Here is a 16,593-nt window from a genome sequence, read left to right on the forward strand (position 1 = left end):
GGAACATGGAGAATTTGCACAAAGGGAAGCAGACTGGACAAAGAGCTCAGATCGGGGGTCTCCGGGTCTGGGCACAGCCATTACCCTTCCCCTCCCACCGTCTGTTCTCTCCTGCCGCCACCCACACTGTGCTCCTGGTGAGCTAGAGCCAGAGCGAACTGGAACCCAGAGCACTGTTGGCCAACACCCGCGGCACTAGACAACGCCAAGAGAATGGCTTAATCATAATGAGATAATAACTTAATGAAAAACCCCAGCGAGCCCTGCGGGGCGGGGAGGGAGACCTGGTGTGTGGTGCTGGACGCTTCCTGAGCACCTCCCTGCACAGCCTGCCTCTGGAGTTTCTCCCGCATGGCGGTAAGCAGGGCCAGGCCTCACTCTTTCCCCTTCACAGTAGAGGGTGTGAGCAGGGCTTCGATGCCTTTTGCTCATGGTGTCCAGCAGTGGATGCGCTGGTTGGAACGGACGTGCCTATAACCATGGCTCCCACCGAGGCCTTGTCCTGCCAGCCCGGTTCCCATCAACAGCTCATTCTAGGGTGGGTGGAGGCCCAGTACCGCAGGCTTGCTGCATTTGGGTATTTCCAGGTGGCTCAAGTCAAACTCAAGAGCGCGACCCATTCGGAAAATCAAGTGAATAAAGCAGGATGGCATGGAAAGGGATGGGGGCTTTACTGAGAGAGGGTGAGGGAGGATAGGACTGGAGAGAGAGGGATGGAGGCTTTACTGAGAGAGGGTGAGAGAGCATAGGACGGGAAAGAGGGATGGGGGCTTTACTGGGAGAGGGTGAGGGAGCATAGGACGGGAGAGAGAGGGATGGAGGCTTTACTCAGAGAGGGTGAGAGAGCATAGGACAGGAGAGAGAGGGATGGAGGCTTTACCGGGAGAGGGTGAGGGAGCATAGGACGGGAGAGAGAGGGATGGGGGCTTTACTGAGAGGGTGAGGGAGCATAGGACGGGAGAGAGAGGGATGGGGGCTTTACTGAAAGAGGGTGAGGGAGCATAGGACGGGAGAGAGAGGGATGGGGGCTTTACCGGGAGAGGGTGAGGGAGCATAGGACGGGAGAGAGAGGGATGGGGGCTTTACCGAGAGAGAGAGTGAGGGAGCATAGGACGGGAGAGAGAGGGATGGGGGCTTTACCGGGAGAGGGTGAGGGAGCATAGGACGGGAGAGAGAGGGATGGGGGCTTTACTGAGAGGGTGAGGGAGCATAGGACGGGAGAGAGAGGGATGGGGGCTTTACCGGGAGAGGGTGAGGGAGCATAGGACGGGAGAGAGAGGGATGGGGGCTTTACCGAGAGAGAGTGAGGGAGCATAGGACGGGAGAGAGAGGGATGGGGGCTTTACTGAAAGAGGGTGAGGGAGCATAGGACGGGAGAGAGAGGGATGGAGGCTTTACTGAAAGAGGGTGAGGGAGCATAGGACGGGAGAGAGAGGGATGGAGGCTTTACTGAGAGAGGGTGAGGGAGCATAGGACGGGAGAGAGAGGGATGGAGGCTTTACTGAAAGAGGGTGAGGGAGCATAGGACGGGAGAGAGAGGGATGGAGGCTTTACCGAGAGAGAGTGAGGGAGCATAGGACGGGAGGGAGAGGGATGGAGGCTTTACCGAGAGAGGGTGAGGGAGCACAGGACGGAAAATACCAGAGTGCAGTAGAGAAGGTGCAAAGGAGAGCTGCTTCCCACACCCTTGCTCCTGGCCTGTGTGTGTCCGTGATGCTGGGTCATGGTCAAAAACACAGATGGCCGCTGACATCGGTCTTTACAGAGAAAGGCTCCGCCCAAGCTGAAAGGCCTGCAGCAGGCAGAACCTATCCGTAGATGAACACCCTCGCTCTCCAGAAGACAAGAAGCGGGAGTCACAGCCTATTGAAGTGTAGACATGATGTCTACACTTTACACACCCACCCTGTGTCCTGCAAGAGCCCAGGCTCAGACCGTGTGCACCGTGAGAGCCGCCTGTGCCCGAGCAGGCCGCTTCTCCGTAGCAACCACATCCCACAATGTGGAGGTTCCCAGTGGCGGGTAGTGCAGAAAACAAAGGGAAGGCAGGAAAGAAACTTAGCCAGGCACTGAGTGCGTGGGAAGGCAAAACGCTCTTTTCTCCTCCCACGGCGGTGGCGCTCCCTGGGCGATGCTCACGGAGAGTGGGAGGGCGTCCCGCACGGGGCAGAGCTGAAGGGTGGCGGGGGTCGGCTTCCTCCTCTCTGCCTCTTCCCTTCCGCCACGCTTCCTACCCAACCCAGCCAGTCTCCAGTAACAGATATAGAATGTCTTCATTTGGAACACGGAGAGACAAGTGTGCCGTGTGGGAAGGAGAGAAGCCGCTGCTGGAGCAAGCGTGGTCCCAGAGGAGAGCCTGATTTGAGTTAAAGCGAGAGGGCAGGAAAAGCAGTTGGGAATCGAGGCAGCGGGCCGACGATGGCCCAGGTTCAAGAGGCGCAGTGGGAGGCTGCAGGTGTAAGGAGAAGGACGGCTCAGGTGAGGGCTGCACAGGCGCTGAGGGGATGGGGCTCTGGGTGGTGACATCTGCAAGGCAAGAGAGCACGTAGATTTCAGAGCAAAACTATCTGGGTCAGAATCTCGGATCCACCCTTTATCACTATAAAATGTTGGGCAAGTACTCACAGTGCCTCTGCTCTCTCATGTATAAAATGCGAGGAACCGTAGCACCAAAATCATGGAGGTGTTAGGCAGATGGATGTGCTGGGAGGAAACCCGTTTACCTGGGGGCTGGGTTGGAAATGGGGAGCTTCTTATGATGTCTGCTGTCAGCAGCTTTAAAGGAGATGTGGGTGTCCATCCTGGTGGTCTCCCTATCAGCCTGGGATCAGGTGGTGAGTGGCTTCACCTACTAAGCCCAAAGATGTGTTAGGAAAACAGGCCGATATCTATCGATAAGGAAAACTGGCTGGCACGATGGCTCACGCCTGTAATCCCAGCACTTTGGGAGACCAAGGCGGGCCGATCACCTGAGGTCAGGAGTTCGAGACCAGCCTGGCCAACATGGCAAAACCCTGTCTCTCCTAAAAATACAAAAAAAGAAAAAAAATTAGTCGGGCGTGGTGGTGGGTGTCTGTAGTCCCCACTACTCGGGAGGCTGAGGTGGAAGAATCGCTTGAACCCAGGAGGTGGAGGTTGCAATGAGCTGAGATCGTGCCACTGCACTCCAGCCTGGGTGACAGAGTGAGACTCTGTCTCAAAAAAAAAAAAAAAAAAAGAAAATGAAACTCAAAGGGTCATGTCATCTCCATCATCTCCTAAGTGCTGCACCACTAACCAGGCAGATGGGACAGACACATGTCCAGAACATCGAAGCGGGCCCATGAGCTGCCCTAGAGCAGTGCCCCGAGGCAGGGATGGATAGGACTTCCACAGCATCATTGTCCTCTGAGAGGGAAGAAGCAACGTGGGAGGTCTGAGCACCCCAGAGGCGGGGACGGATAGGACTTCCACAGCATCATCGTCCTCTGAGAGGGAAGAAGCAACGTGGGAGGTCTGCATGGCCGGTGGGGGGTCCCTCTGGGATGTGCGTGATGCTGGGGGAGGGGAAGGAGGAGCTGGAGACAGGGCAAGTCCTGGTAGCAGTGTCACCCGAAAAAGGGATCCTGATCCAGACGCCAAGAGAGGGTTCTTGGGTCTTGTGCAGGAAGGAGTTCAAGGTGAGTCTCAGAGTACAATGAGAAGACAGAGTTTATTGAAAGTTGCTCAGTTACAGAGCAGGGCGTCCTTGGAAAGCAAAGGGAGGAACGTGCCATCTTTGTTTTTCTCATATAGGGGCCTTGTCTATGTAAAGACTAAACTAAGCTGTGTCTGCTTGGGTGGGGGAGCCGACAGCATGACAAAACGTATATTATTCTATTGTTTTAAAGAAGAGGATCCTCAACATTTCAGTGTGTAAGTACATCAAAGCATAACTATAATTATCTCGGAAGTGATAATGTTACCAGTACTGGACATCAAGGCTGTCTGTTGTTGGAGGAGTTTTTGTCCTTGCAGGCATCACCAAGTTGCTTCCTTAGCTGTAAACATCTTAGGACCATGGGGTGTGACTGGCAAGGAGTGGGCCTTGCTAGTTTCAAGATAGAGTTGGTTTTAAAAAGATGTTGCCCTGGCTCTCCTGGGCTCTTGCTTCCCCGACAGCAGGAGTCTCTTCTGCATTTTGTATACTGCAGCTATCTAGAATCTGCACACTGGAAGAACGTAAGTGTACAGGAACCAGGGAGCTTGGAGAGGCTGCTGGCCTCCTGGTCTTCCTGTAGGTACTAAGGAGGCCTCCCCCTTCTGGGATCCAGGGTCTCTCCCTCAAGGCTTGGGTTAGGGACATTAACATCTAAGGAACACTATCCACCGCAGGAGGCTGTAGCTCTGACGTGCCCAAGAGGAAAGCCCTGTGGCGACCGCTCTGTTCTAGGATGTGGATGGCACAGACTGGTCAGAGAGAGCCAGAAGTTTCTGGGGGTGAGCTGCAGCTGTTGGCCCAGGGGTAAATGTTGGGTTCTACCCAGTGCCATGTGAAGACCAAGGGAAAGACATGGTGGACGGGTGTGGCTCTAGTGAACGGGATTTCCACCTTAGCTTCTGTTCCCCTTGAGCCATTTATTGAGCACCTGCTGTGTGCCATGCCCTGTGCGGGGCTGTTTGTCCTCCTGCTGGGGTTGTGTTTCTTGGGGGACATAGCTCTGGCCGCAGAGGGATTAATCATGCCTGAAGGACCTGGGAGGCCTCCAGGAAGTATGGCCACTGGACACAGTCTAATTCCCTTCTCTTCCGAGACGTTCACGCTTGCCTCCTGCAGTCCTGCCCAGGCTTCAAAGCTGACATTGTCTCCTAAACAGTTTCTTTGGTGCTAAATTGTCAGGTTGCAAAAGCTATGAGGGAATAAATGGGTGGTGCATGGAGCTGGTGTCACTCATTGATCAACGTGCTATTATACGCTGGGGTACAAAGGGTGCCCGGTGACCTTTCCGAATCTATTATTTACTTGAAAGCAGTGACCACATCCACACACCCAGGGTGACACAGGGTGTGTGACGAGGCCCACAGATACATGCCGATTTGCAGGGGCACCTGCGCTGGGTCTGGGGAGCCATCATCCTCCACAGGAGACAACGACCACCTGTGGATTTTTGAAAGAAGGGAGTGGCATGGATTTCCCCGAGCGCCACCTCTCATTCATCCTCTCCCATTCATGGTCACAGCCTGTGTTTGAGAGAAGGCTGTCCAGCTGGGGCCATCTGGGTGTGGAGCAGGATGAAGCTCACGTGCCAGTGTGGAATCGACACCCTCATTCTCTTTAGCATCATGCAGTCCCCACAGCGACTTCTGCTTCAGGCTAGTTCCATAACCCGGGAAATTTTGAGGATGGAAAAGGGCAGGGACAGGAGCGGTCAGGAGTGGCTCAGCCCTGAGCCCAGGGTTTTGCCCAGCCGCCTTCCATCTAGGCTGTCCCTCCATCCGCATCCAAGAAGCGGCATGCGGACATCTGTGACTGTGGATGATGCCCATGCTGCTGTGGGGACAGGAATCCCTCTCCTCTACACAGAGGCCCTGAGCTGCTTCCTGGGGTCAGGGCGCACCTGCACAAGTCGAAAGGCCGGCTCTTGTTCTTTGAACAATAGAACCAGGAATAATTAATCATCGGATGTAGTTGGGCAGAGAAACTGCTTATAATTTACAATTAATTAACCTTCCCCTTAAAAAAAAAAAACTGGAGACCTAATTTCCTGTCTGATCCACATTGTTTTTGATATCCATTATTTTTCAATGTGTTTTCGTTGAGATTAGGAAATATTTGTGCAGAATATCTCAGTCTGATTAAGGTGACAATTGCTCAGGATTTTCGTTGAAACTGTGTATTATAATGAGGCTTTCTGCAGCGCATCATAAAAGGAAATATTCTTTCCATCATTTAATTTAAAACTAAAGCCAGACTATGTAAAAAATGTTACATGTAATTTTAAGGCTACGACTTTGTTTTGTGGTGAAAAAATTCTAACTTTCAGATGAGGACAAAATAAGGTCAGCATTTTTTAAAACCCTTGGAAAATCCGAACTCTGGTAAATCTCAGCTGGTAGTTAAGTCACTGTTTAATTGGGATTCTAATTTCACAATCTCAATTATTTTTAACTTTCTGGTGAATATTAACAGAATGATCAGTTTTGGCAAAATACTAGGAAGAAAAATATAAACTAAGGAAATTAAAAATGATGATAGGGTTCACAATCCATATTACCTAAAACACTCAACCAGTCACTGTATAGATGAGTAATAACAAAGTCAGTCTGAGTATAATTGTGAACATTCCTTTTGAAATTGAACATGTGAAGACACATGCACACGTATGTTTATTGCAGCACTATTTACAATAGCAAAGACTCGGAACCAACCCAAATGCTCATCAATGATAGACTGGATACAGAAAATGTGGCACATATACACCATGGAATACTATGCAGCCATAAAAAAGAATGAGTTCATGTCCTTTGCAGGGACATGGATGAAGCTGGAAACCATCATCCTCAGCAAACAAACACAGGAACAGAAAACCAAACACTGCATATTCTCACTCGTAAGTGGGAGTTGAACAATGAGAACACATGGACCCAGGGAGGGGAACATCATACACTAGGGCCTGTCTGTGGGTGGGGGGAAAGAAGAGGGAGAGCATTAGGACAAATACCTAATGCATGCAGGGCTTAAAACCTAGATGACGGGTTGATAGATGCAGCAAACCACCATAGCACATGTATACCTATGTAACAAAGCTGCACGTTCTGCACATGTATCCCAGAACTTAAAGTAAAATAAATTAAAAAAAAAAGAAAGAAACTGAACACATGTCAGGAGCTGAATTTAAAACAATGTTTTGGTCAGTACCAGGACACGAATGACAGGCTGCCTGCCTGTCCGACCCTGGGCCTCATAGAGAGTATCACTTGATAGGATGTTTTGAGACCTGGACATCCCCACCAGCCCAGCATGCACAGACTCAGAGCCCACAGGCGCACACTGGGGTTGTCATGGGAGAGAGGTGAGGAGACTGGAGACAGGCAGGTGCAGAAATGTCTCTTTCAGTATTTCCCATGGGTTATCTCTCACTTACTAGCTGTGTGAGCTTCGGCACATTATTTAAACTTTTTTCCCCTTAGTTCCCTTAAGGGAAAAAATAAAGATAATAATAGTGTCTACCTGGAGTGATTGCGTTGAGGATTAAATGAGTTAACCCATCTACGCAGTTAGAGCCGGCTTGGCGTGTGCTGGGTGCTCACCGACTGCTGGATGTGGCCGTCACCATCACCACCCTTCTAAGAGGACTTACCCGGAAGCTGCCAAGTCTTACTGGAATTCAATAAGAAAACTTACTTCCAAAAATAAAAATAAAAGCCACACACACATTTTCCCTGTAAATCTTGATAGGAAGAAGGAAAAGGTCAGGATGTTGCCAAGCCCTGGGGTTGGAAGAGGTCGGAGTGGGGTGCGTCCTGGGTCGGGAATGTTAGGACGAGTTGGCCTCTGTCTTCATCATGTGTCTTGGGTCCCCCTTCGTAATGGTACTGTCCTCACCACGTCTTTTTATTATGAAAAGGAAGAGTGGCGAGGACTTGAGTGGGACTGTTGGGTTGTTGTGTTGCAGAGGAAATATGCTTTTTGCAGAGGGCTTAGAAAACGTGCAGTGAAAAAAACAATGAGCCTTCTTGGCCCCAAGGCCTGTGGCTGCTGGCAGGACAGTGGTCATCTGCTCCAACCCCCTAGGGAAGAGTGAGCCGTTTGCTCTTTTTCTCTTCTCCAACTTCCCAGAACAACGAGGGTGATGAATGAAGAGGTTTCCCATGATAGTGAGGTAACTCTGTCAGTAGAAGCCCTGAGATGTCCAGAGGCCTGGGCTCACCAGGCCCCAGGTCAGAAGGCTCGGCAGCGCCCCACACTTGGCTTTCGGATCATCTCGTGCTGGGCTCATCTTCCCTTGCGGCTTCCTCTGCTCCCTCAGTTGGGCCCCTGCCTATACGTCTCCAGGCCCCCGAGGCTGGCATGCAGCCCCATGGTCATAATCAATGTTTTATGACACCTGCAGACTACAGGCAATAGTAGACGATTTTACGGATAATAGTTAATAGAGCTCTCACATCAACAACCCAATAAGGGCAGCCTGCTTCTATCCCTGTTTACAGAGGAGGAAACTGAGGCACCCAGGGGCTGGGTCACTTGCCCATGGTCACAGCTGGTAGGGGGCAGGGCCGGATTTCAGCCTCGAAAGTCTAGCTCCTGAGGCCATGCTGCTGCCTGCCACCCATCCCACCTCCTTAAGGTGCTGTGTTCCCACCACTTCCTAATCCTCAATCTCCTCTCCCCTCCCCATCCAGGAAGCCTGCTAGGATGGTCCTTGTCCACATTCTCCTTCCTGGCCTCCACCTGATGATAGCTTGTTGTGATACTTGATTCAGCTCGCGAGGTATTCCTAGAACAACGAGAGAAAAATGAAGGCGAATTAGGCCCGCCACAGTCAAAGCTGTCGTTCCCTTCTCCATCCCTCACGGCCCCCGAGGAACAGGCCAGCCCCTTTCCACCTGTCACGTCCCCTGAAGAACAGGCCAGCCCCTTCTCCATCCTTTATATCTGCTGAGGAACAAGCCAGACCCTTCTCCATCCCTCACGGCCCCTGAGGAACAGGCCAGCCCCTTCTCCATCTTTCACAGCCCCTGAGGAACAGGCCAGCCTCTTTCCATCCCTCACGGCCCCTGAAGAACTGGCCAGCCCCTTCTCCATCCCTCACGGCCCCTGAGGAACTGGCCAGCCTCTTCTCCTTTCCAATGGGTGTGCAGGTCCCTCCCTGCGAGGCCCTGCAAGTGTCTGCAAATGCACCAGCTGATGCCCACTGCCCAGTGGGTGTTCAGTGCACTGAAAAGTTCCCTCTCCTCCCCCACTGCAGCCCTCCTGCCTCACTTAGAGACAATGCAGAACCAAGATGGGATCAATAGTCATTTATTTCTCTTGGTCTTGAATGATTTTTACACAAGTCATTTTGCAATAAGAGGGCCTTCGTACAGTGCCTGCCTGCACTGAGGGCGTGGGATGCCAGCCATTTTTGCTCAGATTTCTGCTTCCTGATCCACGGTAAGATGTTTCCTCCCTAGCTGGGGAGATCCTCATGGCTGAAGACAGTGTCCTGGCCTCTTATCTATCCTCTGGAGAGTCTGCCTCACAGCACTGGCATAGTCGTGGTGAGCGCAGGCACTAGGGTGGAAAATCTCCGGCACACGGGAGGGGCACGTTCGACAAGAGTTCAGGATAATCCCTGTTACCACAGGGGTGTTCAGGCCTTCACAGGTTGCCAGAGGGCCCAAGTGTCATCTGCTGGTCACCTCAACTCTGTGAGGAGGAAGGGGTGCAGACCAGGAAGTGGCTCAGGGAGGTCGGAGACCAGCCCAAGGAGGGGGTGCCTGAGTGGCCCCAACCAAGTGCCGCGCTCTCCCCCCAGCCCTCTCCCCTCCGCCCTCTCCCGCCACGCACGGCCTCCTGGCAGCTCTGCCTTTTGGGCACACGCACCTTCTATCTTCACTGAATCCATGCCCCCTTCAGGTGGGCAAACACTGCCTCTTGCAGACATGTTCTTGCCTGTGCCCTGTCCTGGGAACTGTAGTTGGCGGTTACTTTGAAGAGCTTAGGAAACAGCATGGAGTTCTGTCAGGTGGCAGACACTCTAGAATCTCTCTAACAAGGCTGTCGGTGTGTCAGTCAGGGCCGGGAAACAGGCCGTGGAGCTGCCTCAGAAGGCCCGCAAGTTCATGGCCACACCCGGTTCTGTGTAGGACCACATGCCTTGTATGTCCCATTACATTGAAATCTTTTCAGACTGTGATGAAGGAAATACAGATTTTTTTTTTTTTTTTTTTTTTTTGAGACAGAGTCTCGCTCTGTTGCCCAGGCTGGAGTGCAGTGGCTCAATCTCGACTCACCTCCCGGGTTCAAGCGATTCTCCTGCCTCAGCCTCTGGAGTAGCTGGGATTACAGGCATGCACTGCCATGTCCAGCTAATTTTTGTATTTTTAGTAGAGATGGGGTTTCACCATGTTGACCAGGCTGGTCTCAAACTCCTGACCTTAAGTGATCTGCTCTCCTCAGCCTCCCAAAGTGCTGAGATTACAGGTGTGAGCCACTGCACCTGGCCAAAATACAGATTATTTTTAAAAAGACATTGAATGTTTAGAACTGAATTTAACTGATAACTGCAGGTTTTTGTTTGTTTGTTTGTTTGTTTTGTTTTGTTTGTAAGAAGGGATGCTCATATTCACAGAGTTTGAAAAACAAGTGACCTAAGCCAACCCCTCATTTTACAGTAGAAGAAAGGCGGCCCAGAGAGGTGGGACCAGAGCTGGAGCCCGGGTCCCACTGCTTGTTTGCGTCCTTCCCGTGAGAGCACGCAGCCTCTATAAGCAGCAGGTGGGACCCAAGCGTCTGTCTGTGGATTTTCCTCTCAAAGTTGCTCTTCTCTTTACTAGGGCAGATCCCAATTTTGAGGGGCCTAGAGTCTATGAAATTTGGGGGATCCTCTTTAGAAAAAGGACAGAAGATTGTGAATGGCAGCAAAGGCCCATGAAGGGGAGAAGCCCTGAGACCCAGCTTCTCCAGCCCTCTGGTGCGAATTCACCCCTCGCCACCACCCCGCAGGGATGCTCCCATTCCACAGCAAGTTCCCGCAGACTCTCCAGAAGTGTGCACTCCGCTCACTGCTTCCCCAGTCTTCACATGTTTGCTTGTCACTTGATTATCCTCCCCAAAGAGGAGCCACTTGTACTTTAAATGCCTCCTTCACATCAGCAGGCAATTAACAGTAGGGAAGGGAGAAGGAGGGTGAGCAGTGAGGCTTCTCAATCACACAAGAGCACGGGGACGTTCTCCCAGGAGCAGCCTGTCTCTTGTGCCTAAAGCACAAGGGGCAGCGGCAATAGGACGGAAGGGGACCACCCACGGGCTGGACTCTCGAGGCCAGGCAGAGGCCACTGTGCGGTCTTTCCTTCCGCTTCCCTCTCCCTGAGCCTTATGCAAATCCGGCTCTTAGCACAGCCTTTAGCTCTTGTCTGAATTCCAGGGGAGGCCCAAGATGGGATCCCCTACTTCAAAAATAAGCTTGAATTCAAACCTCCAGCATTGTTCCACAGTGCGCAGGCCAGAAGACATCCATTCTGTTCCTCCAATTCCCTGTAAGGCCCCTCTCTGTGTCCAGCCAGATAGCGTGTCCCCAATCCATGGGGTTGCAGAAGGGGCTCGCTGCCTGTGCACTAGATGCCAATACGGTGACACCAGGATTTTCAGAAAAGAAAAGCTTTATATTAAAAGTCTATTCCCAGCTGGGCACGGTGGCTCATGGCCTTGGGAGGGCGGATCACGAGGTCAGGAGTTCAAGACCATCCTGGCCAATATGGTGAAACCCCGTCTCTACTAAAAATATAAAAAATTAGCTGGGCATGGTGGTGCACACCTGTAGTCCCAGCTACTCGGGAGGCTGGGGCAGAAGAATCACTTGAACCCAGCAGGTGGAGGTTGCAGTGAGCAGAAATCATGCCATTGCACTCCAGCCTAGGTGACAGAGCGAGATTCTGTCTCAAAACAAAAAAATAAGTCTATTCCCAAGGAGACAGGCATCCAGCTCAACTCTGCCTCCCTGTGCTGGCTTCAAGGCAGTAATTTTATTTTTAAAAGAAAAGGATTCAGCAGGCGGATTCTGGGATTAGCAGGTGATTGGTGGAAGGAACGGGGAGGTTTGGAAAGTCCTTCGGCACGCACAATTATTTCTTCACGATTACTCATGGGCTGTGTGTGCAAATTCAGGGGGGTGGGGTGGAAATTCAGTCCATGACATCAGCAAGCTCATTCTGCACAGACCTCAGTTGACCAACTTGGTTCTGACAGACTTCAGCCAGTTCTCTTACCTCGGGGCGGAGGGAGCGTCAGTGTTTCAGCAGGTTGTTTCTGTTCTTGTCTGCCATTCTGCGAGCTCAAGAACTTCTGTTAGCCATTCGTTTCTTTAACTCTTTGAGGCATTGTTTCATTATTAGGATGCTTGCTTATCTCTTGTCTCTTGAGCAACTGAGTGGGTGGATGACCCAATCGATTAACAAATGAGTGAGAAACGAGAACATCCTTGCCACACTGGGACCTGTTTGAGCGTGAGGCAGGTGAGCAGAAGACATCAGGCCCAGAAGTTCTGGAAGCTCCCTCAGGTGCCCACAACACAAATGAAGAGGAAAGAGAGAAGACAAAACAAAAAGAAGGGTAAAGGAGCCTGGCATACTGGCTCAGCCTTCCTCTTTCAAAACTTTTTTTTTTTTTTTTTTGAGACAGTCTTGCTCTGTCGCCCAGGCTTGAGTGCAATGGTGCGATCTCGACTCACTGCAACCTCCGCTTCCCTGTTTCAAGCGATTCTCCTGCCTCAGCCTCCCGGATAGCTGGGACTACAGGCGCCTGCCACCATGCCCGGCTAATTTTTGTATTTTTAGTAGAGACAGGGTTTCACCATGTTGACCAGGCTGGTCTCAAACTCTTGACCTTAAGTGATCCACCCACCTTGGCCTCCCAAAGTGCTGAGATTATAGGTGTGAGCCACCGCACCCAGCTCAAAACTTTTTTGAAACTAAATTTGAGCTCAGCGATCTAAAATACAATGGCATAAAACTGCAAGTCTATAAACTGGGCATAGCTCTTTCCTCCTCTGCTCTGCACCAACTGGGGTGACCAGAAGGGACTGAACAGTCTAGGGGCAGGTCTTGCTCACTCACGCGTCCATGGCTGACGCCAGCTGCTAGATGAGGCCTGCTCTGTGTCAGCCAGGACACCAAATGTGGCCTCTCCATTTGGCCAGGGCTTGCTCACAACATTGAAGGTGGTGTTCAGAGTGAGTGACCCAAGCAAGAGAGAGCCAGGGGAAAGCCATACCACCCTGTGTGAGGCCGTTCTTGCATTGTGATAAAGAAATCCCTGAGGCTGGGTAATTTAGAAAGAAAAGAGGTTTAATTGGCTCCCAGTTCTGCAGACTGTGCAGGAAGCATAGAGGCATCTGCTTCTGGAGAGGCCTCAGGAAGCTTCCAGTCACGGCAGAAGGCCAATGGGGAGCGGGTGCATCACGTGGTGGGAGCAGGAGTGAGAGGGAGTGAGTAGGGGTGAGGGAGGCACCACACTTTTTTTTTTCAAGGTTTTATTTTATTTTTATTTTTTATTATACTTTAAGTTCTAGGGTTTGTTACATAGGTATACATGTGCCATGTTGGTGTGCTGCACCCATTAACTCGTCATTTACATTAGGTATATCTCCTAATGCTATCATCCCCTTCCCCCACCCCATGACAGGCCCTGGTGTGTGATGTTCCCCACCCTGTGTCCAAGTGTCCTCATTGTTCAATTCCCACCTATGAGTGAGAACATGCAGTGTTTGGTTTTCTGTCCTTGCGATAGTTTGCTCAGAATGATGGTTTCCAGCTTCATCCATGTCCCAAACAGTCAGATCTCATGAGAAGCCGCTCACTATCATGAGGACAGCACGGAGTAGATGGTGCTAAACCATTCGTGAGAAATCCAGCCCCATGATTCAGTGGCTCCCACCTGGCCCCACTCTAGTATCAGAATGACAATTCAACATGAGATTCAGACAGGGACACACATCTGAACTATAACACACCCTTTATGACCTAGTCTCACAAGCCATCACTTTCTGCCACATTCTCTTCATTCAAAACACTGCCCTGGTTCAAGGAGCAAAGAATCACCTCTTCTTTGGGGAGTCTCACGCCCTGGAAGTAGCACTGAGGCTAGTTTTGGAAAATACAGTGTGCCACACTCACCAAGGCGCCAGTCTCTGTGAAGTAAATTATACTGAGACATCAGTGACTTCATAGAGAAAGGGCATGAATAACCCCTAACCACAAATAATGGCAAGAAGTATCCATGGAGGCATCTTGGGAAGAGGCTTCTGATGTTCCGTGCCTACTCCAGGCAGCTGTGTGCCCCACGGCCTTCCGCAGTAGTTGAATTCGCAGACTGAGCATGGCATTGGACCCGATGGCCTTGCTTCCACTGAGCCTCTGCACAACACTGACCCTGGGAAAGACCACAAAATAGTAACCGTCAGGGCTCAGTAGACCCGGAAGCTTAGAACCTGTAGAAAAGAGAAGGCTTCCTGTGATCCTCCTGCTTCAAGCAAGGGCTCCGCCATCTCTCCTGCAGTTAAAAACTCAGGAACATTTTATGTTCTGCTTTTGGAGGGAGTTTATAACTTTACATTCTGTCTTAAAGAAAACACAAGTTTTGAATTCTGGGATACCGAGTTCCTAAAAGAAAATCCAGGCAACAGGAGGCTCCCAATGTGTCCAACCTGCCTCGGATGGTGCAATGAAATAGCAAGTACTAAGAAAATCACCAAAGTGTGGAAGTGGCAGGGGACTGTTTTAACAGCAAGAGAAGGAGAAATCTTAGTCGTGCTAGTTCCACATCGTGGCTGCCTTTGACTTCTGGCCATTTAGAAATGGCTCTGCTGCCAGCTGGGTGCGGTGGCTCACGCCTGTAATCCCAGCACTTTGGGAGGCCCAGGCAGGTGGATCACCCGAGGTCAGGAGTTTGAGACCAGCCTGGCCAACATGGTGAAACCCCGTCTCTACTAAAAATACAGAAATTAGCTGGGTGTGATGGCGGGTGCCTGTAATCCTAGCTACTCAGAAGGCTGAGGCAGGAGAATCACTTGAACCTGGGAGGCAGAGGTTGCAGTGAGCCGAGATTGTGCCACTGCACTCCAGCCTGGATGATAGATCGAGACTCCATCTCAAAAAAAGGAAGGAAGGAAGGAAGGAGAGAGAGAGAGAGAGAAAGAAAGAAAGGGAAAGGGAGAAAAGAAAGGAAAGAAAGAAAAGAAAAATGGCTTGCTGCCGAGGGAAGAGAGAGAGATGAAATAAATGTGTCTCCTCACCCTCTTCCTACCCCTGAGCTAGGCACAGTTCGCTTGTCCATATGATGAGATATAGATGCGAGGATTTAGCTGTGGATTCCACAGCCTCCATCAGCAGCCTGCGTGCTCCTAATAAAAATGCATCCTAGCCTCCCACCTTGGCCTTTCCTCACCCAGAAAAACAAGGCCAGTGAGGTCCTAAGGAGCCTATTCTGCAGGAGCGCATGTGAGAAGAACTCTTAGAGAAACAGCAACAAGTTCAGTTTCCCCAGAGAACCCTAAAGCCTCCTATTTCCCTTCAGCCTCACGTCTGTGCTCCCTAAGCTGGCTTTGGATTTCTCTTTAGCTGGACTTCATTGGCAGGTGCGGCAGGAGGGTGTGGGGAGCCCCCTAGATACAACTGCCAAGGGGACTTTAAGTCTGCCTCACTCCCGGCCTCCCTTTTTGTACTTTCTAGAACTCCTCTTGGTGCCCTCTCTACCCACACCCCTGTGCCCTTTCTGCTGTGCACTCACCTTGCAGCAGACCTGTGGAATTGGATGCCCTGCCTCCATCTGCACCACACCTGAGCTCTGTGGGCGCTCTTCACCTCTGTGCCCTGGGCACTGCATCTTAGGCCTTGGCTGTCATTTGGAAGCAGAGTCTCTCTTCCTTGTTAAAGCATTGCCGGGATACAGAGGGGAGAGCTGTCCTTTCCCGGGCTTGGGTCCTCTGTAGAAGCTAAAATGGCACCTGTTGGGCAGCTCTGTCTTCCTCTTGTGAATGGAATTGTCCACTCTCGCTCAGTGGATTTGCTAGAGGAGCTTCATCTGATGTTATACTAAGGACCTCAAGAATTCACCTTATTCTTGACCTGTTAGGTCCATGATAGTGTTACTGTCACCTGCGTGGCCAATGAGATCTCCACTCCAGCCAGCAAGAAGTGGGAAAGAGAGGCGGTGGTCACACCCTTTCTCCTTAAAGGCGGGAGACAGGTGTCACTCATCACCTTTTCTCATCCCAGCAGCAGGAACTCAGCACACACCCAACCTCACATCTGGGGAGTCTGGGAAAGGTCTTTATCCTGGGAGGCCGTGTGCCCACCTACAAGCCATTGGTTCTTTTACTAAAAAGAGAAGGGAGCGTGGGTGTTGGAGGACAATGAGCAGGTTCTGCCATTCCACCTTCCACAAGAGCCTTCTCTAATTTCCTCCAACAAGAAAGAGGCCTCTCTGTGTTCCCAGACCTCATAGTTCTTTCTGGTTTCTACCTTGCCCACTTTCCCCGAGTTGCAAGTTGCAGCTCTGCTTCTGTTTACTGTATTACAAACTTCCAAGCTTTGTCTCTACTTTACTATACCCTAGGGAATTGTGTGTACTGAGTACTCAGTCTTTGTTCAATAAGGTTAATTTCCCTGAACCTCCAATTCCTCAGTTGTAAAGGGGCACTTAATATAAGCTTGTAGGTGCATCACATTCTCTCCAGAGAGACAACTCACTCCTAAGAAAGCAGCACCAAACCATTCATGAGAGATCCACCCCCATAACCCAGACACCTCCCACTAGTCCCCACCTCCCAACACCTCCACATTGGGAATTAGATTTCAACATGAGCTTCAGTGGGGACAGACAAACCACTTCCAAACCACAGCACACATATGAATGAGATCATTCGGCATTCGTCT

At 51.0% G+C, this 16,593-nt stretch overlaps 1 protein-coding gene and 1 long non-coding RNA gene across 5 annotated transcripts in view; one reads left to right on the plus strand and one right to left on the minus strand.

Annotated features, from left to right (window-relative positions):
- Positions 1–16,593, plus strand: part of DPP6 (dipeptidyl peptidase like 6) — a 1,146,878-nt gene that overhangs the window by 1,001,755 nt on the left and 128,530 nt on the right. The gene's annotated exons all lie outside the window — the stretch shown is intronic.
- LOC129523728 (uncharacterized) lies at positions 8,965–9,639 on the minus strand. The gene is made up of 2 exons (XR_008667315.1): positions 9,545–9,639; positions 8,965–9,367 (listed from the first exon to the last, which is right to left on the minus strand). It is a non-coding gene; the product is annotated as an uncharacterized lncRNA (long non-coding RNA).

The sequence above is a fragment of the Gorilla gorilla genome, chromosome 6 (assembly GCF_029281585.2).
Source record: "Gorilla gorilla gorilla isolate KB3781 chromosome 6, NHGRI_mGorGor1-v2.1_pri, whole genome shotgun sequence".
NCBI lineage: Eukaryota > Metazoa > Chordata > Mammalia > Primates > Hominidae > Gorilla > Gorilla gorilla.